The sequence below is a fragment of the Bubalus kerabau genome, chromosome 9 (assembly GCF_029407905.1).
Source record: "Bubalus kerabau isolate K-KA32 ecotype Philippines breed swamp buffalo chromosome 9, PCC_UOA_SB_1v2, whole genome shotgun sequence".
Taxonomy (NCBI): domain Eukaryota; kingdom Metazoa; phylum Chordata; class Mammalia; order Artiodactyla; family Bovidae; genus Bubalus; species Bubalus kerabau.
Genome location: NC_073632.1, coordinates 96,561,072 through 96,587,254, shown reverse-complemented (window position 1 = coordinate 96,587,254; position 26,183 = coordinate 96,561,072). Strand labels below are relative to the sequence as shown.

The following is a 26,183-nucleotide window of genomic DNA, read 5'->3' as shown; positions in this document are numbered from 1 at the left end:
GGGTGTGCTTCAAGCTAACTGCAGCTCAATAAAAATCCATATGCTTATGAATCACAAATTATGGATTAAATATATTGAATTAAATACATATGCATTTAAAATTCATATGCCAAAGTAGAGATGTTTTGAGTATTTTGTTAAGTATCTAGTATTACAATATTTTAAAGAAGGAGGGAGACATAGAGTACAATTATGAAACCTTAGAGCTTGATGTGTTCATCTTCAAAACCATCTAGAACAGTCTGCTGAGAACCCAGCCTTGAAAGAATGCTATTATGTCCAAGGTCACAGACCTCATTAGGAATAGAAACCATGGTAAAAAATTCTCAGCTTCTAGCCACTGTTCTCATCTCTTTCTCTATTTTAAGTTTTTTAAAAAGATAACATTTTTGTAAGATATTACCAAGTAACACAATCTCTTAAAACAATAATATGTCTTCCCAAGAGTTAGAATAAGGTTCTGGCTGTGGGTCCTCTAAACCACAGAAGCGTGTAGGCTGTAAGACACTCAGGGTTTGTTGTTTTCAAGTTCAAATCCACTACAACTGCTTACAAATTTCTTCAAGACTTTTAGAACATACGAATGAAGTTGTTTCGATGAAGGGACCCTTTTAAACTCAAGGTTCCAAGCTAAATTATGAACTAGACATTATCCTTCAGTCACTGCAATACTAATAACATCGTTATAGAAAAAAAAGCAATCTCCAACACAAATGTGTTCACAGAACGAACCTTTCCCAATCCTGGAGTCCAACTCGATTTATGACCTTCTTTGAAATAAAAAACAGCACTTAGATTCTCCCTTATTGTGAGTCTATCCGCAATCATACGTTGCCGACTCAAAGATTTCCTTCCATGTAGAAATTAACATAACACTAACTCATGAACTTTTCAAATGCTATCTGAAGTGACAGGTTTTCATCATTGTAGATTTCAAATAAAATATGAAAGGGAAGAGGAACAGTGTTGACTACCCCCCTTTCATAGTAGTAGGAAAGAAGAAATGCTTCTCCTCTACTAGAAACACACACACACACACACACACACACACACACACACACACCCATTAGTTATTCCCTAAGGATCTGAAAGGGAAGGCTTAACATGTCTCATATATTCCAGTGATTAATGCTTTATTTAATTTTAGGAACAAACACCAGTGCCAGGTGAAGCAATACGGTTGAAGAACAAATTCTTACAAAATTCTCACATTACTCCTAAAATCTGTTCCTATATATATTCTTATTAGCATTTAAAATGCCTTTTATCTCAGTTCAAAAAGAACAGAAGCAAAACACTAAAAAGAAGTAAGATTTATAGCTCTGTTAAAATACAGTTTATACTAAAGAAAATAGTTAAACAGGAGGCAATAGTATAGTTGCAGGTTAAGCCTGCTCGTTTTAATCAGGAAACAGGTTACCTTTAAGACCTAAGAGTTAAATTCATTCAATAAACACCTACTGAGTTCTATTATTTATCAAGCATCAAATTCTGAGCTAAAGAAATGCTAATGGGGAATTTTTTCAAAGTATTTCAGTTTACAAAGTTCTCTTGTAAACCGACAGATGCTTAGAAATTACATGGGTCTTCTTTCCATTCATTATGCATTTGAAAAACTCTATCTCAAGAGGAGCAGATGCAGAAAAGGAGCTTTATCTGTCTGGGTGTGGTTATATTAGAAGGATTCCATTTGCAAAGAAAAAAAAAATCCAGGCTTTCTCTTAAATTAGCAACATACACAGTGCTAAGGGAAGCACTCCAGTCTATGTAACATTTGTAAGTGACAAATGGTTTTTGCAGCCCCATCGATTGATTAATAACTGCTCAGACATTTGCTCCGATGGAAATCTGGAGCCGCAGTGCACAGAACCCACCTTGAAGCAGCTGCAGAAGTAATGATCCCTAGGAAAGGATGGATGCATTTTCTTCCGTTATCTTCCAGATTCTGTAAGTTCCTGTAATTGTTTTTAGGTTTGCTTGTTTTTCTTTTTCACTAAATGACTTCGAGCAAGATTTGTTTAAAATGGCTTAAGTCGAGTATGTGCCTGTAGAAATGCACACAAGAGGAATGCCACCTCAAAACCACCGAGAAAAAGGTGGTCCTTTCATATCGATCCCTAAAGGGTAGTCTTTCAAAGGACAGGTCCCCTAGTATTCTTACTAACTAGATAAATCAACAGAACCCTATGTAAACCCTTCATTAAAAGACAGGATTGTGATCAAACATAATCAGCGACTTCCTAGGGGGGAAAGGGAAAATAAACCATAAGTAAATAAAAGAAGTTCCTCCAAATCTTCAGATCTCCGGGTGTATTGTGCTCCAGGAGCCACTCCCAGGCTTCCCTTTGTGTGAGGCACCGGGGAGCTGTGTCCACAGGGAGAGAGGATGCAAGTGATGGGAGGCAGGTTCAGAGCTGGAGGGAACCCTATCTCTTCAGCTGCCCAGACTGCTGACAAAGTTAACCGTTTTATTAGCCATCCTCTCTCAGTGCCACCAACGCTCTAAGCAAAACCAGAAACGCAGTCCAAGGCTTGGCATCTATGAAAATGTCTCCAACACCTTCAGACCTGAAGCAAACACTTGCAGGAAGAAATATACATTTTCAATTCCTTCCTGGCTCCCCTAGCAAGACTTTGCAACAATGACTAACCATCAGAATACCATGCTATTAAAATGAACATTTTCAGCTGTAGCTTTGCTACATTTAAATTCTGTGCAAGATTTTTTTAAAGTGTCCTGGGAACACAGGAAGATTAAAAAAACAAGATTAAAAAACCCCAGCAGATTCATTGGTCTACAGGGAAAATTGTTTCTACCCTAATGACATTTATACACAAAATTTCACTCTGATCAATTTGACAATCCTTAGACCAAGAAAAATGGTCAGGGGTGTCATCAATTAATAATTATGGCCAATCTAATTTTTGCCCTTTACTAGCTATTTCCTACCTGCAAAGATGAATGCTAGACACTTAAAACCTGTATAGATGTCTAGACAATTAGAACGGTTTTCCAAGTCAATGAGGCATTTTATTGGTTTAACCTACATAAAGTCATTCGACAAAAGAATAGAAACAGCCCTTCTGCAATCCCACATCGGAGTGAAAAACACAAATGCACAATTTACAGACAGACAACAAAATGCAGGTGGTCTTTTTGAGACAGATGGCAGGAAAATAATTCTTTAAAATCTTACTCCTTCCTGTGAGTCATAGTATAAGATTTCTTATTGTTAACATTCAAAGTACTAAATCAATATAAAATGTATAAAGTATTCTGATTTAAAAAAAGAAAAATATTGTTACTGATTCTTCAAATGTCTTCTTTAACAAAAATCGGAGCCTTGGAAATGTGACTCTTATAAGCGAGTTAGGCGGTTTGGGGTAATACCTTGTGGGAGGGTAGATTCCGCAATGGCACCCCACTCCAGTACTCTTGCCTGGAAAATCCTATGGACGGAGGAGCCTGGTAGGCTGCAGTCCATGGGGTCGCTGAGGGTCGGACACGACTTCACTTTCACTTTCACTTTTCACTTTCATGCATTGGAGAAGGAAATGGCACCCCACTCCAGTGTTCTTGCCTGGAGAATCCCAGGGACGGGGGAGGTGGGCTGCCGTCTATGGGGTTGCACAGAGTCGGACTGAAGCGACTTAGCAGCAGCAGTCTTCAACAAGGGTTTCCTAGGTGGCGCTAGTGCTAAAGAATCTGCCTGCCAATGCAGGAGACAGAAGAGACTCCTAGGTTTGACTCCTAGGTTGGGAAGATCTCTGGAGGAGGAAATGGCAACCCACTCCAGTATTCTTGCCTGGGAAATCCCATGGACAGAGGAGCCTGGAGGATTGCAGTCCAAAGAGTCAGACGGGACTGAGCATGGGAGCACACAGTGGTCAACAGGTCTTTCCCTTTTCTAGATGACAATGTACATGCAATCTTCAAGAGGGAAGATGATGGTTTAAGTACTCTTGCTGCCAAGCTCAAAATGGCCATTAGGGTGGCTCCATGAGCACCACAGGTTGACCACTTATGGGTCAAACAGGTTTATGAGAACTAGCTTAGGATTTTTACTTCTGTTTTCATCCCTTGTCTCTATGAACCTGAGTTTGTGTGTGTGCATTTTTAATGCTTTTGAAGTTAGAAACTATAAAAACATGTGAAGTGGCACCAAGTCACAACACTCCTCTTTTTTTTAAGAATATACAAAAGAGGTAATAGTTGTGTTAACTTGGAATTTCCACCTTTCCCCCCCACTCCCCGCTACTTTTTACTTTCTATAATCTCTAATTTCCATATTTATAATGCGTAAAGACCCTTATTGGTCAAGGAACTTTTTTGTTATTCACAACTTCCTCCAGGCAAAAGGAAAAAAAAAGAGCATTTCTGACAAAATATTTCTAATTCACCTTAATGAAATTAAGAGTCATTACTCTAGTCAACTGCTTTGCTGCCCTTCCACCACCACCACTCACATGCAGATAATCATCAGGAACGGAGGGTAACCACCACCTTGATCCTGTTCTCGAATGAGATAGAACCAGTCTAAACAATATTATCTAACCATTTTCTTGTTCTATTAAATGTCCCTACCAAGAAGAGTATGATTGGGCCCACTAGATGTCTCTTTCCTTGAGGTAAGTTTAAAATAAAAATTGGACATATGCTCACAACATTATTGTTAGAAAAATTCTTTTTTGGGCACACCACACAGCTTGCAGGATCTCAGTTCCCTGACCAGGGATTGAACTTAGACCACAGCAGTGGAATCACCGATTCCTAACCACTAGACCACTAGGGAACACCCCACCCCCCAAAGTTTTTCTTTTAACTTTAAGGGGAAAACAAAGGGAGAGAAGAGGGTAAAAAGGAAAAGTTCTTTTCTACAGAGGAATGCCAGATGTCTCGAGAAATGCAGAAAAAACGAGGGATAAGAACCTTACCATTTTGCACCCCCTGAAGGTGATTCAGGCGAAGATCATTAACGGATTCTAAAACATTGGGAACAGAATAATCAGGATCAAACTCTCACATTATCCCACAGGGGAGTCAGACCTTCCTCGTGAAGAGATCTGGTGGGAATTCTGAATCAAACCATCGAATTCAGCATCTCCCTGGAGTTGTATGACTCCAGGTGTGATATAACAGTCAGTACTCAACATCACCTAGGTATATTCTTGTTAAGAATGTTCAGCCTGAACTTCCCTGGTGCTACAGTGGCTAAGAATCCACCTGCCAATCCAGGGGACACGGGTTTGATCCCTGGTCAGGAGGATTCCACACGTCGCTGCAGAGCAGCTAAGCTCATGCACCACAACCACCAAGGGGGAGCTCGAGAGTCCACGCTCTGCAACGAGAGAAGCCCCTGCAAAGAGAAGCCCACACGCCGCAAGTAAGAGTAGTCCCCGTGCAACAACAACGACCAAGTGCAAGGATGTTGATCCTGAATCTAATCACAGAAAAACTAATCTGACGAAGCCACGATGCAAGAAACTGGCCTGGACTCATCATAAAAATAAATCACACAGAAAACAAGAAGGTGAGAGAAGTATTCCACTTCAAGAGACTAAAAGAAACATGTGCTCTGCTTGGTGTGCTTAATAGCTCAGTTGCGTCCGACTCTTTGCAACACCATGGACTATAGCCTGCAGGCTCCTCTGTCCATGGGGATTCTCCAGGCAAGAATACTGGAGTGGGTTGCCATGCCCTCCTCCAGGGGATCTTCCCAACCCAAGGATCGAACCCAGATCTCCAGCATTGCAGATTCTTTATTGTCTGAGCCACCAAGGAAGCCCATAACTGAATGTAATTTGGGACCTTTGATTAGACCTTGGATCTATTTTTTTTTTAATGCAAGTATAAAATAAAAAATAGCATAAGTTTGAATCCAGACTCTATCTTAGATGATATCACCAATTTTATGTTAAATTTCTGAAGTGTGATAATGATACTGTGATTAAGCAGAAGAATCCAAGAACGTATTCTTAGGAGAAGTGCTAAAGTCTTTAGAAGCATTTTGATGTCTAAACAAGTTCAACACATACACACACACACACACACAAACAAATATACACATACAAGATACAAACAAAAGAAGGAAAGCAAACCTGGCAAATGTCGATGACTGGTGAATTTTACAGAAGAAGCTGCTTCTGTGTGTTTGGTGAGAAACATATTTAACCAACAGAAATTCTCACCACCTCCTCACCATGGAAACATTTCATTATTCCAGCAACTCCCCCATCTAGACACCGTATTTCTTATCTATTAAGTCGGGACTGTAAGAATCATTTTTCAGAGGCCAGAAGAGCACATGCTTTAATTGCTACGGGGGTACAGTGCAGACTGTTTCCTTGGAACCCCTGTGCTGCTTGTCACAAACACTCACTTCAGAAGGCATCTTTAATTTTTAGCTTTACCTGGCTTTTTAAAGAATACCAGATGTTTTTTTTTTTTTCTTTTTAGTTTGCTAAAAAAAGGGGAGGGGGAGGGATCAAAATCACTGGCCATCAGAGAAATGCAAACCAAAACCATGATGCCATACCGCTTCACACAATGATGACTATAATCAGAGTGCAGTTAACAAGTGCTGGAGATATGGAAAAACTGGACCCCTCTTATACTGCTCATGGGAAAGGAAAACCTGTCATGGAAAACAGTCTGCTAGTTCCTCAAAAGATTAAACAGTTAACACACGTGCGTGCATGCTAAGTCGTTTCAGCTGTGTCCGACTCTTTGCGCCCCTATGGACTACAGCCCACCAGGCTCCTCTGTCCATCGGATTCTCCAGGCAAGAATACTCCATGGCAAGTGGGTTGCCATGTCCCCTCCAAGGGGGAGCATGGGGATCCCCCAACTCAGGGATCGAACCCGTGTCTCCTGTGTCTCTTGCACTGGCAGGTAAGTTCTTTAGCATCAGTGCCACCTGGGAAACCCCTCGAGTTACCATCGGTGCAGTGCAGTTCAGTCGCTCAGTCGTGTACGACTCTTTGCGACCCCATGAATGGTAGCACACCAGGCTTCCCTGTCCATCATCATCTCCCAGAGTTCACTCAAACTCATCGAGTCGGTGATGCCATCCAGCCATCTCATCCTCTCTCCTCCTGCCCCCAATCCCTCCCAGCATCAGAGTCTTTTCCAATGAGTCAACTCTTCGAATGAGGTGGCCAAAGTACTGGAGTTCCAGCTTTAGCATCATTCCTTCCAAAGAACATCCAGGGCTGATCTCCTTCAGAATGGACTGGTTGGATCTCTTTGCAGTCCAAGGGACTCTCAAGAGTCTTCTCCAACATCACACTTCAAAAGCATCAATTCTTCGGTGCTCAGCTTTCTTCCCAGTCCAACTCTCACATCCATACATGACCACAGGAAAAACCATAGCCTTGACTAGACGAACCTTTGTTGGCAAAGTAATGTCTCTGCTTTTCAATATGCTATCTAGGTTGGTCATAACTTTCCTTCCAAGGAGTAAGCGTCTTTTAATTTCATGGCTGCAGTCACCATCTGCAGTGATTTTGGAGCCCAAAAAAATAAAGTCCGACACTGTTTCCACTGTTTCCCCATCTATTTCCCATGAAGTGATGGGACCAGATGCCATGATCTTCGTTTTCTGAATGTTGAGCTTTAAGCCAACTTTTTCACTCTCCACTTTCACCTTCATCAAGAGGCTTTTTAGTTCCTCTTCACTTTCCGCCATAAGGGTGGTGTCATCTGCATATCTGAGGTGATTGATATTTCTCCCAGCAATCTTGATTCCAGCTTGTGCTTCTTCCAGCCCAGTGTTTCTCATGATGTACTCTGCATAAAAGTTAAATAAGCAGGGTGACAGTATACAGCCTTGACGTACTCCTTTTCCTATTTGGAACCACATAACCTAGCAATTCTTGGTTGTTCAGTTACTAAGTCGTGTCCTACTCTTTGTGACCCCATGGACTGAAGCACGCCAGACTGTCCTAACTCCTCACTATATCGCAGTTTGCTCAATCATGTCCATTAAGTTGGTGATGCCCTCCAACCATCTCATCCTGTGCTGCCCCCTTCTCCTTTTGCCTTCAATTTTTCCCAGTATCAGGGTCTTTTACAGTGAGTTGGTTCTTCCTATTAGGTGGCCAAAGTATTGAACTTTAGCATCAGTCCTTCCAATGAATATTCAGGGTTGATTTCCTTTAGGATCAACTGTTTGGATCTCCTTGCTGTCCAAGGGACTCTCAAGGGCACCACAGTTCAGAAATACCAATTCTTTGGTGCTCAGCCTTCTTTATGGTCCAACTCTCATACTTACATGACTACTGGAAAAATCACAGCTTTGACTATATGGACCTTTGTCGACAAAGTGATGACTGCTTTTTAATACACTGTCTAGGTTTGTCATAGCTTTCCTTCCAAGGAGCAAGCATTTTATAATTTCATGGCTGAAGTCACCATCTGTAGTGATTTTGGAGCCCAAGAAAATAAAATCTGTCACTGCGTCCACTTTTCACCCTTCTAATTGCCATGAAGTGATGGGAATGTTGAGTTTCAACCCGGCTTTTTCACTCACCACTTTCACTCTCTTCAAGAGGCTCTTCAGTTCTTCTTCACTTTCTGCTATTAGAGTGGTATCATCTGCATATCTGAGGTTGTTCCTGTTTCTCCCAGCAATCTTGATTCTAGCTTGAGCTTCACACAGCCTGGCATTTTGCATGACATATTTTGCAAAGAAGTTAAATAAGCAGGATGACAATATTCAGCCTTGTTGTACTACATTGCCAATTTTGAACCAGTCAGTTGTTCCATATCCGGTTCTAATTGTTGCTTCTTGTCCTGAATACAGGTTTCTCAGGAGACAGGTAAGATGCTCTGGTACTCCCATCTCTTTATAAAAATTTTCCAGAGTTTGTTGTGGTCCACTCAGTCAAAGGCTGACTAGTTGATGAAGCAGATTCTGGAACTCCCTTGCTTTCTCCATGATCCAACAAATCTCTGATTCCTCTGCCTTTTCTAAACCCAGCTTGTACATCTGTAAGTTCTTGGTTCATATACTGCTGAAGCCCAGCTTGAAGGATTTTGAGCATAACCTTACTAACATGTGAAATAAGCACAATTGTGCAGTAGTTTGAACATTCTTTGGCATTGCCCTTCTTTAGGATTGGAATGAAAACTGATCTTTTCCAGTCCTATGGCCACTGCAGAGTTTTCCAAATTTGCTGATATATTGACTTCAGCACTTTTACAGCATCATATTTTAGGACTTGAAACAGTTCAGCTGGAATTCCGTTGTCTCCACTAGTTTTGTTTGTAGTAATGCTTACTAAGGCCCGCTTGACTTCACCCTCCAAGATGTCTGGCTCCAGATGAGGACTACACCATAACAGTTATCCAGGTCATTACGATCTTTTTTGTATAGTTCTGTGTATTCTTGCCACCTCTTCTTAATCCTTTCTGATTCTGTTAGGTCCTTACTGTTTCTGTCCTTTATTGTCTTCATCTTGCATGAAAATATCCTTGATATCCCCAATTTTCTTGAAGAAATCTCTAGTCTTTCTCGTTCTATTGTTTTCCTCTATTTCTTTGCATTGTCCATTTAAGAAGGCCGCCTTATTTCTCCTTGCTGTTCTCTGGAACACTGCATTCAACTGGGTTATTATCTTTCCCTTTCTCCCTTGCCTTTAGATTCTCTTCTTTCCTCAGCTATTTGTAAAGCTTCCTCAGACAACCACTTCTTGCATTTTTTTTCCTTTGAGATGGTTTTGATCACTGCCTCCTGAACAATGTTACAGACTTCCGCCCATGATTCTTCAGGCACTCTGTCTACCAGATCTAATCCCTTGAATCTATTTGTCACCTCCACTGTTATAATCATTAGGGATTTGATTTAGGTCATATCTGAGTAGCTGAGTGGTTTTCCCTACTTTCTTCAATTTAATCCTGAATGAGGCAATAAGGAGCTCATGATCCGAGCCACAGTCAGCTCTAGGTCTTGTTTTTGCTGACTGTATAGAGCCTGTCTATCTTCGGCTGCAAAGAACACAATCAATCCAATTTTGGTATTGACCATCTGGTGTTGACAGAGTCACCACAGGGTTCTCGTGGCAAGAATACTGGAACCGGCTGCCATTCCCTAGTCCAGTAGCCCATGTTTTGTCAGAACTCTTCACTATGACCCATCCATCATGAGTGGCCCTGCACGGCACAGCTCCTAGTTTCACTGAATTATGCAAGCCCCTTCGCCACAAGGTGTGATCTGTGACTAGCAATTCTACTCCTAGGTAAATACCCACGAGAAATAAAAACATATGTCTAGGCAAAAACTCGTACACTAATGTTCCTAGCAGTTTTAAATAGCCAAAGAGTGGAAAAAACAACCCAAATGTCCACCAACCAATGCATGGATGAATAAAATGTGGGGTTGTCGTTGCTGCTTAGTCACTCAGTCGTGTCCGAGTCTTTTGCAACTCCACAAACTATAGCCCTCCAGGCTCCTGTGTCCATAGGTTTCCCAGGCAAGAACACTGGAGTGGTTGCCACTTCCTCCTCCAGGGGTTCTTCCCAACCCAGAGACTGAACCCACGTCTCCTGCGTTGACAGGTGGATTCTTTACTGCTGAGTCACCAGAGAGGCCCTAAAATGTGGGATCTAGCCATACAGTACAATATTATTTGGCAATTAGAACTTTGCAAACATTATACTAAGTGAAAAGAGTCAGACACAAAAGGCCACATACTATATGATTCCATTTATATGACACGTCCAGAATAGGAAAATCTTTAGAGACAGCAAGGAGCTGAGTGGTTACCAGGGACTGCAGGGAAGAAAACAGGGAATGATTGCTAACGGGTATGAGGTTTCTTTAGGGGGTCAAAATGTTCTACAATTGACTGTTTTGATGATAAGTGTATACAACTCAGTGAATATATTGGGTTGGCTGAAAAGTTCATAAGACATTACAGAAAAACCTAAATGAAGTTTCTGGCCAACCCAATACAACAACAACAACAAAAAACACTGAATTATACATTTTAAATGATAAATTGTAGGGTACGTGAATTATATCTTAATAAATTCTTCCAGAAATTGAGATTGGGAAATAACTCAGAGGGAAAGGTACCCATGGATATTTTCCTGGGGTAAACATATCTGTTTATTTCCTGTTAATCACAAACAAGATCTACAGTGCTTCTTGAGCAACAGTAAAAGTCATGACAAATCAGATTTAAGTGGTGTTGGTTCCTAAAGGAATCCTTTTAATTATGTAGGCCTCCCCAGATGTTTTGGCTACTTCTTACAATAGAAATCAGCTCCTTTTCCACTAAATTTGGAGGGGAAGACTGAATACAATAACAAATGAGTCTCAAGTGCTATTGAAAGATATTCTTTACTAAATTTTAAAATTTTAGGAAGGATATATATAAAACGTGAAAAAAAAATCTTAAAACTCAGGTGACATTTTGATACTATCATCCATCTTTGAACGGGCTGACTGACAGGCTATAGCTGTCTTTAAAAAGACAGTGAAATCTAAAAGCCATGTGTAGCTTCTATATTCAGATGTCTGCAGAAATCTTTTCACCTAAGATGGAACATTTTTTATCTTGACCATGAGATTTAGTCATTAGATATTAAGTATTTTCCATACCTATTGGTATGGAAAGCATTGGGGCTTCCCTTGTGGCTTACATGGTAAAAAAATCTGCCTGCAATGCAGGAGACCCGGGTTTAATCCCTGGGCTGGGAAGATCCCCTGGAGAAGGGAATGGCAACTCACACCAGTGTTCTTGCCTGGAGAATTCCATGGACAGAGGAGCCTGGCAGGCCACAGTCATGGGGTCATAGAGAGTCAGACACGACTGAGCGAGTAACACATACCTAGTATTGGGAACAGTTTCCTTCCAGCATTCTTATTAAAATAAACCTTGATATGCCCCAAATTCCAATTTTTTTTTTCTGTAATATTAAAACAGAAAGTGTTAGAGAAGACTCTTGAAAGTCCCTTGGACTGCAAGGAGATCCAACCAGTCAATCCTAAAGGAAATCAACCCTGAATATTCATTGCAAGGACTGATGCTGAAGCACCAATACTTTGGCCACCTGATGCGAACAGATCCATTGGAAAAGACCCTGATGCTGGGAAAGACTGAAGGTAGGAGAAGGGGATGAGATGGTTGGATGGCATTACCAACTCAAAGAACATGAGTTTGAGCAAGCTCTGGTTGTTGGTGAAGGACAGGGAAGCCCAGTGTGTTGCGGTTCACAGGGTCAAAAAGAGTCAGACACAACTGAGCAACTGAACAACAACAAGAATGTTAAAATAAGGGTTTGAAAGTTGGTCAAATATCCTGCAAATTATAAATACAGGTCTGTTCCAAAACTGAAAGTTTCCATATAATGTAGTATTTGATTAGATGCCGTATCTTCTCTTCTCTTGTTAAAAAGAAAAGATCAATATTGACAGATTCACACTAAATTTAGTTAGATATATACAGCTGCCAAATTTTTATTTTTGTTTTAAATTCATGTATTTTTGAGAACATGTTCCATTGTTTTTTTGTCTTTTTTTTTTTTTTTTGCCATGCTGAAACATGTGGGATCTTAGTCCTCAAATCAGGGGTTGAATTGTGTCCCCTGCATTGGAAGCTCGGAGTCTTACCCATTGGATTGCCAGGGAAGTGCCTCCCATTGCTTTAGTAGTTACTACTAGCTTGGTCCCACACGAAGGTTCCTGGATCTCACTTAGAAGGAAAAAAAAAAAAAAATATATATATATATATATATATATATATATATATGGTGAGGGTCTTGTGCAGGGGGGTGGCTAAGTGGCTTCTGTCAGGCAGAAAGGTGATGCCCAGTGAGTGTGGACAGGAATCAGAGCAGCTGGGGAGGCAGCTGTCTCCATCAGCAAAACCTAAAGGTGCGAAGAATGGGTGTTTCCCTATTGGCAATGGAAAAAACTGGTAGCCTGGAGACTTTGCCTTTGAACTATCTCCACAGCCACTAAAAAGAAACCACACCCTGCACCTTCCCTGGGACCTCTCTCCCTCCGTTCCTGCCATTATCCCTGGTATTTTTGCCTGTGAAAAAGCCTCATTAATTTAACATTGGTATATTTCACCTCAATCTGCCTGCAATGCAGGAGACCCCAGTTCATTTCCTGGGTTGGGAAGATCTGCGGGAGAAGGGATAGGCTACCCACTCCAGTATTCTTGGGTTTCCCTGGTGGCTCAGCTGGTAAAGAATCCACCTGCAATGCGGGAGACCTGGGTCTGATCCCTGGGTTGGGAAGATCCCCTGGAGGAGGGCATGGCAACCCACTGAAATATTCTTGCCTGGAGAATCCCCGATGGACAGAGGAGCCTGGTGGGCTACAGTCAAAGAGTCGGACACAACTGAGCGACTAAGCACAGCACATTTCATCTCGCCAACCTGTGAGAACAGATATGTGTCTTTCCACGGCTGCATTCTAGACATTTGAGTAAGTGAGTGAAAGTCGCTCAGTCGTGTCTGACTCTTTGAGACCCCATTGACTGTACAGTCCATGGAATTCTCCAGGCCAGAATACTGGAGTGGGGAGCCTTTACCTTCTCCAGGGGATCTTCCCAAACCAGGGATCAAACCCAGGTCTCCTACATTGCAGGCGGATTCTTTACCAGCTGAGCCACAAGGGAAGCCCCATTTCAGACATTTAATAGACCCCAATAACAGGAATCGAAAATGGTTTACAGTGGCTACAGACACAAAATCAGTCCCTTTGTTCTACAAATCTATCACTTACTTTCCAAAATGAAGCGCACAGGAAATGAAGCTGGCACTCTGAACATTACTCTTCTCAAAATAACCCAACTCCAAACCCCACCTTCTTTCTGTTCATTAGGGTTTTGTGGGTTCTGCTGTGATAACTTTCTCTCCAGGACCTGAAAATATTCATGAGTCTTTTAAGGGCCAAAATCTACACTTCTGATTTTAATGCAGCAATATCTGGACTCTGGAGACTATTTTTAAAGTCTTTATTTAATTTGTACAATAATCCAAATGGACACTGACCAGTGCAAACTACATACACTATTTCTATTAATACAGTGTGGAGTATATTCAGTATGAGCCACCTGCTCTCATTTTATATAAGAGCTAACAAAAAATAAATTAAACCTCTAGTGTTTTACTTCCTTTCTGTTTTTCAACTAATTCTCTTTCATCCTAAATTCCCTCCCATGTTGACCTGGAAGTTTCTCAATAAGCTTAAAATGGGAAAATATTAAAGAAAGTTTTTAAAAGTTGAAATCATCTTGAGGCTCCCTTGGTCGTCCAGGGGTTAAGACTTTGCCTTCCAATGCAGGTGGTGCAGGTGAGCTAAGGTCAGAAAACCAGAGTAGAAACAATATTGTAACAAATTCAGAAATTCAGCAAAAGACTTAAAAAAAAATCTTCAAATAAAAAGAAATTGAAATGATCTAAGACAGTCATCCTAACACCTCTTCATTTTCTTGCACTCACTTCATTGTTTAGCCACATACAAACACTTGTATTAGACAAGGTTCTGCATGTTTTCCACATTTGGAAACCATAACCGTTTTCCCAAGTTGCTACAAATTCTCCTGTGTTCTTCAAAGACAAAGGATCAGGTGTACGTACCACACATAATTCACTTAACCCGTCTTTCAAAATCTCAAACAAGACACAGGTACACATTTGTAACACATTTTATGGAACGCAGTTTACCTTCCTTTGTATTATTTTTATTTGCTGAATTTCCAGAACCAGGTGCACTGGAACAAGGGATGTGAACACTCACGTGGTTCCATGTGTTGCCAGACTGTTCTATATATATATATATATATATATATATATATATATATATATTTTTTTTTTAGCACAGGAATGGACTTTAAAGCATTTCATCAGGGTGTTTTTCTTCTATTCTATCAGAGGCCTTCCTCCCTGTCCTTTCATAGATCCAGTGCCCTCCTGTCTCTACTGGAAGCCGTGCGTCTGCCTGCTCCGGTACACCAAGCTAATCTGGCTCTCCTCTTTATCCCCAGACGCTGCCATCGTACCTGCATTTGAAAAAAAGACGTCATCCAGCATTTGCTTTCTAGTCTCTTTTAGCTTCAGTCAGCCTGAGACATCTGCCTTCAGTTCTGATGCAATGTGATAAAACAGCAGGCCACCCTTACCAGAAGGATCAATCAATTATGTTCATTCAACTGTTTGCATGATTAGACCACATTTGCAAGGAGAGGGGCTGAATGACTTAGTTTTGTCAAATCTCTCGCGAAATCCAGAACCACCATCAGTCCATCCCCCCCAAATCTTATAGTTTAGGAACCTAAACAACAATAAAAGACCAAGAAAGGATGAAAAAAGAACAGAAAAAGAAATTTGATTATTAGATTTATTTTAAGCGAACCCAAGCTGACCCCTAACAATCACCAATTTTTTTTCTCACACAACTGTTGAGCAATCCATTCTAGGCCAGGGATAATCACCATTATCTGTGGTTCCTATGATAAGGGAGGCTGACTGAGGGGGACGAATGGGTAAGGAGAAAGAATGGCTTTTATATAGCTATGCATATACTAATAGATTTTTAACAAACACTATTATTCTTTTAAAGACACCACTTAATTATTTTTAAAATTCTTTTTAGGTTTACATTTACATCTGTGATCCATTTTTTAAAATTTATCTAATTTTAATTGGAGGATAACTGCTTTACAATATATGATCCCTTTTGAGTTAGTTTCTGTATATGGTGCAAGGTGTGATCAGTTGTTATTGCTATTTTTTTTTACACAAAAGTATTCAAATTTTCTTGCACCATTTGTTGTTCTGCATCCTGTGTCATGTGGGATCTTAGTTCCCTGTCCAGGGCTTGAACTCATGCCCTTGCATTAGAAGGTGGAGTCTTAACCACTGGACCACCAGGGAAGTCTCCTTAACTGTACACTTTAAATGAGTAAAATGTATATTAGGCGAATTATATATTAATAAAAACTGGTGCAGAAAGAAAAGAATGCTTTCATTTACATGTATAAATTTAACTTTGTCCTTAAAACATAAGCTTTTATTACAAATTCTATTTACTTTACTCAAATTGAGTCTATATCATCCAAATAAGTGAGATTTTTGAATTGGAAATAGCTTTTACCAGAAATATTACATACATATTTATATAAAAATCTATCTTTAACATGCATTTGTGATTCCTGCTATCTTGATGAAAAATTTGTTGGCAAAAGAACCATCTAGAATTTTGCATTAAACATAGATCTTATTCTTTCATGATATTAGCAAGCAAAAGTAGCTAACTGCTTTAAATGTATATTATAAAACTAATAGGCTTTGTCGGCCATTCATTTCAGTCTCCTTGCGGGACTGCTCCTGGCTCGAGCTTCCTTCTTGGCGCCCTTAAGCTGTTGGGCCATCCTCCAAGCTCAAGTCCTCTGTTCCCTTCCTCTCTGTCACTCAGTCCCTTCTGTCTCCCACTAGCTTTTCTCCCAGAACAGTCTCCTGTCCACTTGTCCTAAGCGGGAGACTGTATGGACCATCCAGGAAGACATCAGGGCAGATACAGAGTTGAGGTAGGTGGGCTCAGCTTGAAGGGATAAAAGACAATGAACTAGAGGTGTCCCTGGAAGAGATATAATTTCAGGATTCGACAGCATGTAGATGTAATGGAAACCAAGATGCTGTGTGTTTCCCAAGAATTCGTGGAGCAAAAGTGATTGAAGAAATAGCAACAGGAGTTTAGTCTGTGTTGATCAGATGCACCAATTACCAGCCTTGCATAGATATAGCTAAAAAAGATCCGAGTTAGAGAAAGCCCAGGAAGTAAGGGGTGAAGTAGTTCAGGAAGTAAGGGGTGAAGTAGTTCAGGAAGTAATGGTAATTCTCCTGCCATTAAGTTTTCCAGACTCTCAGAGATTGCCATGTGAGTCAAAGAGAAAATTTAAGAGAAGACTCTGGAAAAGTCACGTGAATACATTTTTCACCTATAAAGAGGAAGTCTAAAGGCGAACAATTTTTAAACTGTCTTTTATATTCAGGCAAATAAAATGGGTTTAGATTCTGAAGAATAAGGAAACTGTGACCCAAAAAACTTGTTAAAGCCTTAGACTTGAAGTTGTGAAAGGTCTTTTCAGCTTAAAAAAAGAAAAAAAAAAAAAAACTGTGGGATGGGCTGAGGTCACCCTGTGGGATGTTTCCACCTGAGAAACAGTCCTGATAAAGACTGGCTTTGGGCTTCCCTGGTGGTTCAGTGATAAAGAAATCTTCCTGCCAATGGAGGAGACAAGGCTTTGATCCTTGCTCTGGGAGATCCCACATGCCTTGGAGCAACTAAGTCCATACACCACAACTACTGAGCCTGTGCTCCAGAGCCTGGAAACCGCAACTACTGAGCCCATGCGCCACAATTACTGGGACCCGAGTGCCCTAGGCCCCACGCTCTGCAACGAGAGAAGCCACCGCAATGAGAAGCACGCAACTAGAGAAGACCCCTCACAGCAACAGAGGTCCAGTGCAGCCAAAACCAAATAATAAATAAAATCATTAAAAAAAAAAAAAAAGAATGGCGTCAACCAAAAGAAATTATAAAATGCTTTAGGGATTTTCTCTTTTTTTGGAGGTGGGGAGAGAAAACGGAAAACAAAGAATTTCTAATCTTTATTTAATTCATACCAGATACTTGCTTGTTGAAAATGCCAATATGTGATCCAAAAGTCTACAAATAATAAATGCTGGAGAGGGTGTGGAGAAAAGGGAACCCTCTTACACTGTTGGTGGGAATGCAAACTAGTACAGCCACTATGGAGAACAGTGTGGAGATTCCTTAAAAAACTGGAAATAGACCTGCCTTATGATCCAGCAATCCCACTGCTGGGCATACACACCGAGGAAACCAGAATTGAAAGAGACACGTGTACCCCAGTGTTCATCGCAGCACTGTTTATAACAGTCAGGACATGGAAGCAACCTAGATGTCCATCAGCAGATGAATGGATAAGAAAGCTGTGGTACATATACACAATGGAGTATTACTCAGCCATTAAAAAGAATACATTTGAATCAGTTCTAATGAGGTGGATGAAACTGGAGCCTATTATACAGAGTGAAGCCAGAAAGAAAAACACCAATACAGTATACTAACGCATATATATGGAATTTAGAAAGATGGTAACAATAACCCTGTGTACGAGACAGCAAAAGAGACATTGATGTATAGAACAGTCTTATGGACTCTGTGGGAGAGGGAGAGAGTGGGAAGATTTGGGAGAATGGCATTGAAACATGTAAAATATCATGTATGAAATGAGTTGCCAGTCCAGGTTCGATGCACGATACTGGATGCTTGGGGCTGGTGCACTGGGACGACCCAGAGGGATGGAATGGGGAGGGAGGAGGGAGGAGGGTTCAGGATGGGGAACACATATGTACCTGTGGCGGATTCATTTTGACATTTGGCAAAACTAATACAATTATGTAAAGTTTAAAAATAAAATTAAATTAAAAAAAAAAAAGAAAATGCCAATAAATCAAATGGTTGAACTTTTTAAGTCAACTGGATATGTTTCTGCTTGAGATAGAATCCCCAAAATAAAAACCAACCTAATGGAATACCTGTATAGCCCAAACTATGTTTCTGTACAAATATGATCAAGATGCCACAGTTTGCGTTTATCTTAAGATGCCCACGGTGGTCAAAAGTTGACTTCAGTTATGTAGACATTTCTCGGAGGCCACGTTATTGCAGTTCATGGAAAAATATTTAAAATCAAACAAAGGCAATGAAAAGAGCTTCCTTGTATGGCTACATTCATTGACTGAATGAAAGAAAAATATATTAAAGAGCAACAGAAAGCAGCTAACTGTTGGTTTTTATCTTTTCCAACCCTCAAGATGCAACGTGAGGAATAAAGGATAATAAATACATGGGTGTGTAAGTGGGGCAAAGAGGAAAAGTCTGGAAGGACAAATACACCTGCAAGTAGAGCCACCCCGCCCCGCCAGATCACAGAATTCCAGGTACTTCTACCATCTACTGCTACTGCTGCTGCTAAGTCACTTCAGTCGTGTCCAACTCTGTGTGACCCCATAGACGGCAGCTCACCAGGCTCCCCCATCCCTGGGATTCTCCAGGCAAGAACACTGGAGTAGATTGCCATTGCCTTCTCCAATGCATGAAAGTGAAAAGTGAAAGTGAAGTCGCTCAGTCGTGTCCGACTCTTAGCGACTCCATGGACTGCAGCCCACCAGGCTCCTCCACCCATGGGATTTTCCAGGCAAGAGTACTGGAGTGGGGTGCCATTGCCTTCTCCGAAAAGCAGTCATACACACAGAAAAATGGCTAGGGGCAGGAAGACTAGTTTGAAGACTAACGTTGCAGTACATGGCATGTGCCTGTGCTTAGACTCAATCATGTCTGACTCTTTGCAACCCCATGGACTGTGCCCACGAGGCTCCTCTGTCCATGCGGATTCTCCAGGCAAGAATACTAGAGTGGGTTGCCATGCCCTCCTCCAGGGGATCTTCCCAACCCAGAAATCAAACTCAGGTCTCCTGCATAGCAGGCAGATTCTTTACCGTCTGAGCCACCAGGGAAGCTGAGACAAAGGTCTGAGGAAGCAGCTCTAGAACCAATGGGACTTCATGATGGCCTGCACGCTCTGCTGTTGCTGTTTAGTTGCTCAGTCATGCCCAACTCTTTGTGACCCCACAGACTATACCCTGCCAGGCTCCTCTGTCCATGGGATTTCCCAGGTAAGAACACCGGAGAGGGTTGCCACTTCCTTTTCCAAGGGATCTTCCCCACCCAGGAATCAAACCTGGGTCTCCTGCATTGGCTGGCAGTTTCTTTACCACTGAGCCACCTAGGAAGCCCCAGATGGCCTAGATACTGGCAAATGAAAGGAAAGAGCCAGTAAGACAGTGATACCATTCACTGTTCTATAAGATGCTGAAGGCACTAGAGAGAGAGTTCCCTTATGGGAAGAAGAGGCAGGCAAAGGGGACAGAAGAAAACACTGTTTTTGAGGTGAACTTGTCCAACAGATAGATGCATGTGTGGGACTGACACTTGGTGGATATAATGGGGTGTTAAAACCCCAGGAGAGGACAGTATCCCAGCAGGACAAAGCCCTGATCGGGATGGACAAATTAGCCAGGGGATGATCCTTAGGGAGGATACGGAAAAGGGTTTACATGGGTACAGCAGGACAGACAGATGATGTGCTGGGAGGTCAGGATGACCAAGCAAAATGGGAAGGGAGAAGATGGTGGTTATAGGTGCCTGGCATTCAGTTACACCCAAATGGAAGAGAAAAATGAGCGGAGATGATTCTTTAGGTCGTGACTTGGCTCCAAACCCAAGGAGCTCTTACAGGCTGGCATCAGCTATCTTCCCATCTGGAGGGAATGGGAAGAATGAGGACAGGCTTTGAAATAACTGGATGGCCCACAAAGATAGATCGTTTGCCATTTACTTGACAGCAGATAGAGCGATACATCCTAAAACACCTAGAGAGGCAGAAAGTCCCGGGACCTGAGGAGGGTCTAGTGTATCAGGAGCTGCCTCCTCCTCAGCATCACAGTCAAGGCCAGGTTCACATCACAGTGGTTTCGTTCCCACCAGCCTCAACCCAAGGAGCTGATGAAACCAGGAGAAGACCTCAAGAGTCAGTGAACTGTGGGACTTCCCTGGTGGTCCAGTGGCTAAGACGCTGCACTCCCAGTGTAGGGGGCCTGGGTTCGATCCCTGATCAGGGTAACTAGATCCCGCGTGCTGCAACTAAGACCTAGAACAGCCAAAGAAATAATCTTTTTTTTTTTTTTAAGAGTTAGTGAATCAAAAGTTTCATAAATGTTTACTTTGTTGGCACCCTTTTAAAGTGAGAATGATACCACTTACCTCATAGAAGTTATGACTGAAAAATAAGATAGGAAAAAAGATGGGCAAGTGCCCTCCAAAACCGTCTGATACCGAACAGTACTCAAACCCAACAAATGTCAGTGAGCTGACGGTGAGAGAAGGGACTATACTTTTTTCATATTTCTACATATGCCTGATCCTTAAGGCCTTAGTTAATCCCCTACAGTTTTCACCCTTGTAATCAAGCCAGAAACACACAGTCAAATAACTGTGGGAAGAGCCCTTGAACATGGGCAGAGGACACAAAGCTGACACAGCCAGGCTCCCCTTTCACTCACAGGACATTCACGCTTTGTGTGAGCATAAGCACAAAAGGTCACACTGAAGAAATGAGCCACTGCATGGGGATATTAACCATATTTCTATGTGAACTAATTTTTAAAATAAATACAGTATTAGTAAATGTTTACTAAGAAGCAGGAATCATCATTTTATGCCTACATTGAGTTGCTCCCACTTAAATGGCCTGAAGCAATCTTACAAGAATATTGATTTTTAGGTTTTCCAAAGAAGCGACTTTCTTAAAAATTTCGTTACACTCCCAGGATGCTGTTATTTGCTTTGATTTGCTTTGATCAGACTCAAGGAAAAAATAAATCAGTGTGCGTCTCAGCTTCTTATCCGAAGCCGAAATAAGCCAGCTTGGTCAGCTCATAGCAAAGGAATCAGAGGCTTCGGGGATTTTTTTCCCTCTTCATGACCATAAAAAGCAACAAGCGGGTGACATTTCCCTTTACTCTTATTTGCCAGAAGAAGAATTTGTAGCTCCATTCAAGAAGGCTCTGTTTTGACCTTCGCCTGATCTTCGTTCAAGTTCACAAACAGTTACAATACCTCCAGTATTCACTGCAGGCGCTGGAGAGGGTTTGAGGAACACAATAATTTACAGCATTTAACTCCACAGTAGTCCAATTGTCTTTGGCCCCAGAAAATACGGTTAAGGGAGAGTTTTAGGACATAATGTCGCTTGTGCTAGGATGTTCAGCCCTATGGGTAATTAATTAAGTGCCACAGAAACTGAGCCGATGGTTATTGGACTCACCACACATTGAAAATAAAAACTAAATCTAATATGCAAACTATCTAGACTATTTGAAAAATGAAGTGAACCCAAAGTATATTCAGTTTCCAAATTTTCAATGATCCTACTGTTGCTCAATTTTCTACTTCTTTCTCTTTCCCTGCCACCCCCACCAAATACATCAGGAATTCTAGACCTAACTTAATAAGGACATAAAAATATGAAATATTTCATCTTAGGATAATCTGAGGCATTTTCCAAATAATGTACATTTAAAAGCTGGGATATATCCTTTATTTTCATTTTAATCAGAGTAAGAATCTCTCTACATTTATTTCATTTAAACATTGGATATAAAAGGAAATAATTTTTATATGAATGAAATGAAAATCCATGCTGCTTGTTCCCCTCCCCGAAAAGAGAACAAATTTCCTTAATATCTCAGAATTATTCTCTAGGTCTCAGATTTGAAATAAAGTTAAGTCCTCACCTCCATCCGAACAAACGGAGATGTAGACCTCAATTAATTACTGGTTTCACACTGCCAATTTCAAGTAATGCATAAGTCACATGCCAGTATTCAAATTCTCCAAAGCGGAGCCACAGATACCTCTCCTGGCTTCTCACAATCACTGTTTTCTAATTGTGTCTTCACTAGCCTGACATTTCCCAATTGCATTTGGGTAAAGATGCATATTATATGTCCCCTTTAGGAGAGGCATAATTAATAATAACATATTAAAAGCTTCTGCAAAAGTCCTGTAGTTAAAAAATGAAATCTTTTTGAAGTGGACCATTTTAAAGTCTTTACTGAATTTGTTACAATATTGCTTCCTTCTGTTTTATTTTTTGTTTTCAGGGTCACATGGCATGTGGGATCTTGGTTCCCAAATCAAGGATCAAACCCTGATGCCCTCTGCATTGGAACGTGAAGTCTTAACCACTGGACCACCAGGGGAGTCCTCCAAAAAGAAATCTTTAAGTCAACTTCTCCTAGACTATTTTTCACTCAGTATTTCTTCCAAGATGGTGATGTTCTTTCTTGCCCCCTTACTTTATTACTTTTATTATATTAAAATTATTTAATTATTTCCTTGCCTCCTTCTCCTAAGCATCTCCATTCATCAGCAGTTCACCATAAATTCCATTTCCTGTCTTAGTTTGATTACTATGAAAAATTACCATAACCTGAGTGGCCAAGATGATAAACATTTATTTCTCAGAGTTCTGGAAGCTGGAAGTCCAAGATTAAGGTGCAGGCTGATTCGCTCTTGTAGGAGTTCTCTACCTGCTTTGTAGAGGGTACCACTTGAGAGTGGGGAGGGGCTCCGGTGTCTCTTCTTATAAGGGCACTAATTCCTTAATGAGGGTTCCACCCTCATGACCTAATTACCTCCCGAAGACTCCATCTCCTAATACTATCACACTGGGGATTAGAGTTTCAACATATGAGCTTCAGGGACACACTCAGTCCATAGCTTCCTCTGTGCCACCTTTCTTGGTACCCCAGGATGTGCCTTCTCTTGCCTTTGAACTCTGTCTTATTAGTGCCTCTTCGTCTGGCACTCAGCTACAATTCACGGCAAGAAACGGTTTCCACAAATTTAAGTCCACAAGAGACTGTGGGCATTATGGCCACACATAGGGGATCCGCGGGTCCCCACTGTCCTTAATCCTGGTGGCAAAGACAGACCCCCAGCTCACTTAAAAGGTACTCCAATTTTCCTAAATATACTTACACATCATCTGCCTATTTACTCTTTTTTTTTTCATCTGGCTGTATGGAATTTATTTATTTGCTTCTTAAAACATTTTTAAAATATGCAAAATAAATATTTGCTTATTTATTTTGCATCTTTAAAACATTTAAATGCAAAATACTTTTTGCATTATTTATTTTGCATTTTCAAAACATTTTTACTCCAGGATTGTGCAATTAAAAAAAACCACTTATCACTCCTGTGATTTTCTGGTCGCTCATATATAGCCCTGTGAAAGTCGCTCAGTCATGTCTGACTCTTTGCGACACCATGACTCCACCAGGCTCCTCTGTCCATGAGAGTCTCCAGGCAAGAATACTGGAGTGGATAGTTGTTCCCTTCCCCAAGGGATCTTCCCAACTCAGGGATCGAACCCAGGTCTCCCATATTGCAGGTGGATTCTTTACTGTCTGAGCCCATCTATAGCCCCAGCTCTTTATTTTTGGTGTTGGGAGAGCACATGCATGTGGGGAATCTGTTACTTTTAGTCCAGCCCTTCCAGAGACTAACAAGTTAATTTAGCCACCTAATTTGCCTAAGACTAAAGAACCCTGAGTAAGAAATTAGCAGGGATTCAATGATCACAGGGACTGCTTGAGAAACTTTCTCTGACAAATGTAATGCTTTAAACCATGACCTACTTCCCTGAATACTTCAGCATTCTTTGAATTCCTGTCTGTCCTGGAGGACTGTTTATCAGGCACAGTTCCAGAAGTGACTTGAAACCTCTGTCACTGTTGCAATTCTAGATAACATTGAGGGTGCTCTTAGCTCCATTTAGGACAAAAACCTTTTGAGCATTTTGAAAGACCTTACTGTGTCTTTAATAGCAAAAATTAATAACAAAAGAACAATCAATCTGCATTTTAATCAAGGCAAAACAAATTTCCTATATTATAAGCAAAACAGGCAGATCTAACACTGCCATCAAACTGAATTTAAAGGAAACAAACTCCTGAAGGTTAAAAAAAAAATCAGTTATAAAATCAAATTAATTTGAGTTTTGCCCTCATGACTGTCAAGCATTTTTTATTTAAAATTTCATATACTAACTTTTGTCAGGATCGGAGGGAAAAAAAACCTTGATAATCAGGACTGATTTAGTAAAGTTTACTGGTAACATTTTCCACTGCTTTTCAGTAACTGACTTCATATAAAACAGAGCAGAACAAGAACAAAAATTTCCATTCAGATATTTAGATTAACACTACAGGAGTCATTAACTCATGTCTAAATATTGGTTAGATGTGTCTCTGAAATAATTAAGAAAAATTCATCACTGAAACACTGTCTAATCCTTAGCAATTTCTTGTAGATTGCAATCCTTTCTCCATCCCCTCATTTCCACCCAGTTGGTATAGCAGTACATAGTCATTGCAAATCTAACCACATCTAAGGCTGAACTTTGCATAGCATTCAGGGTTACAGGTGTGGAATAAGACTGCTTTACATACATACCCAAGTGAAGGATATTTTCAAACAAATGTTCCTTAAGAAGCATTATACAAGCAGTTTGTTACCATAGTGAAAAAGTAGCACCCAGAACTGAAAATTTAAAAAAATTTAAAAACGCTAAGCACCATAACATACACCAACATTGTTTTATGTTTTGTTATTGTTCTGTGCATCACAGCAATACGTATTTCAAAGAGCAAGTAAAACTATCAAGGATGTAATGAAACATGTCTTCAATAAGGATGGTCAATATCAGGAGTAAGGACAGAAAATTGATCACGAGGCAGACAAAACCCAGAGCCTTATGTAATGGCTTGATTCAATAAGAAATCATACGCTCAGACATGAAGAAAAATAGCAAACCATAAATCGTCCTCCGAATGACACACCAGAGGGCATACGCTGGAGGTGGAAAAAATTGCGAAGAAGAAATGTCTTCTTTGAAAGTGAAGATAAACATTCCCCAAGCCACCTAGATTCTTTGCCTACAAATGGAAGAGATGCTAGTCCACCATCAGCCTCTTTCATTTTAGGTGGACTCAGATGCGGGGATAAACTAGTCACTGTCGCCTGATGAAGCAGTGACCCAATGGCTATTTGACTCAATGCCATCTGTTTTGTCTAGTCTTCTCCTTGATTATCATTCACTGGTTCCACCTTCTCCCCAGCTACCACTCTCAGCTCCTCTGGTGCCATCAGCTCTTATCCTGTGATATTAACCTTCCCTGGGGGCTCCCCACTCCGCCAATCTGGATTACTCACAGTGCCTGTGATCTGGGCTAACGCAGGTCACTACTCAGAGACGCACTATTGATCTCATGGATGCACTCTGTCGTTTTCCTAGACTCTGATGCAAATTTCTTCCTTACATTAGGAAAAAAAGGGGCTATAACTGTCAAGTGACGTTCTCTCTTCTAAAGATACACCTGGTGTAAGTCGTTGTTTGGCACGGTTGGCTACAGCAATAAACAACTGAAACCGACATCAGGAGGGGAACATCCTTGTCTACTGGAGAAACTGGTGCACTCCATATTCCAAGCCTTGAAGTCTCAG

The 26,183-nt window shown here is 40.9% G+C and overlaps 1 protein-coding gene and 1 long non-coding RNA gene across 2 annotated transcripts in view; one reads left to right on the top strand and one right to left on the bottom strand.

Moving 5' to 3' along the window:
• The window catches only part of AKAP12 (A-kinase anchoring protein 12), a 110,115-nt gene that overhangs the window by 74,558 nt on the left and 9,374 nt on the right, over positions 1-26,183 (bottom strand). The window lies entirely within an intron of this gene.
• LOC129620155 (uncharacterized) lies at positions 1,812-15,133 on the top strand. Its single transcript, XR_008698405.1, has 3 exons — positions 1,812-1,947; positions 11,932-12,110; positions 15,007-15,133. It is a non-coding gene; the product is annotated as an uncharacterized LOC129620155 (long non-coding RNA).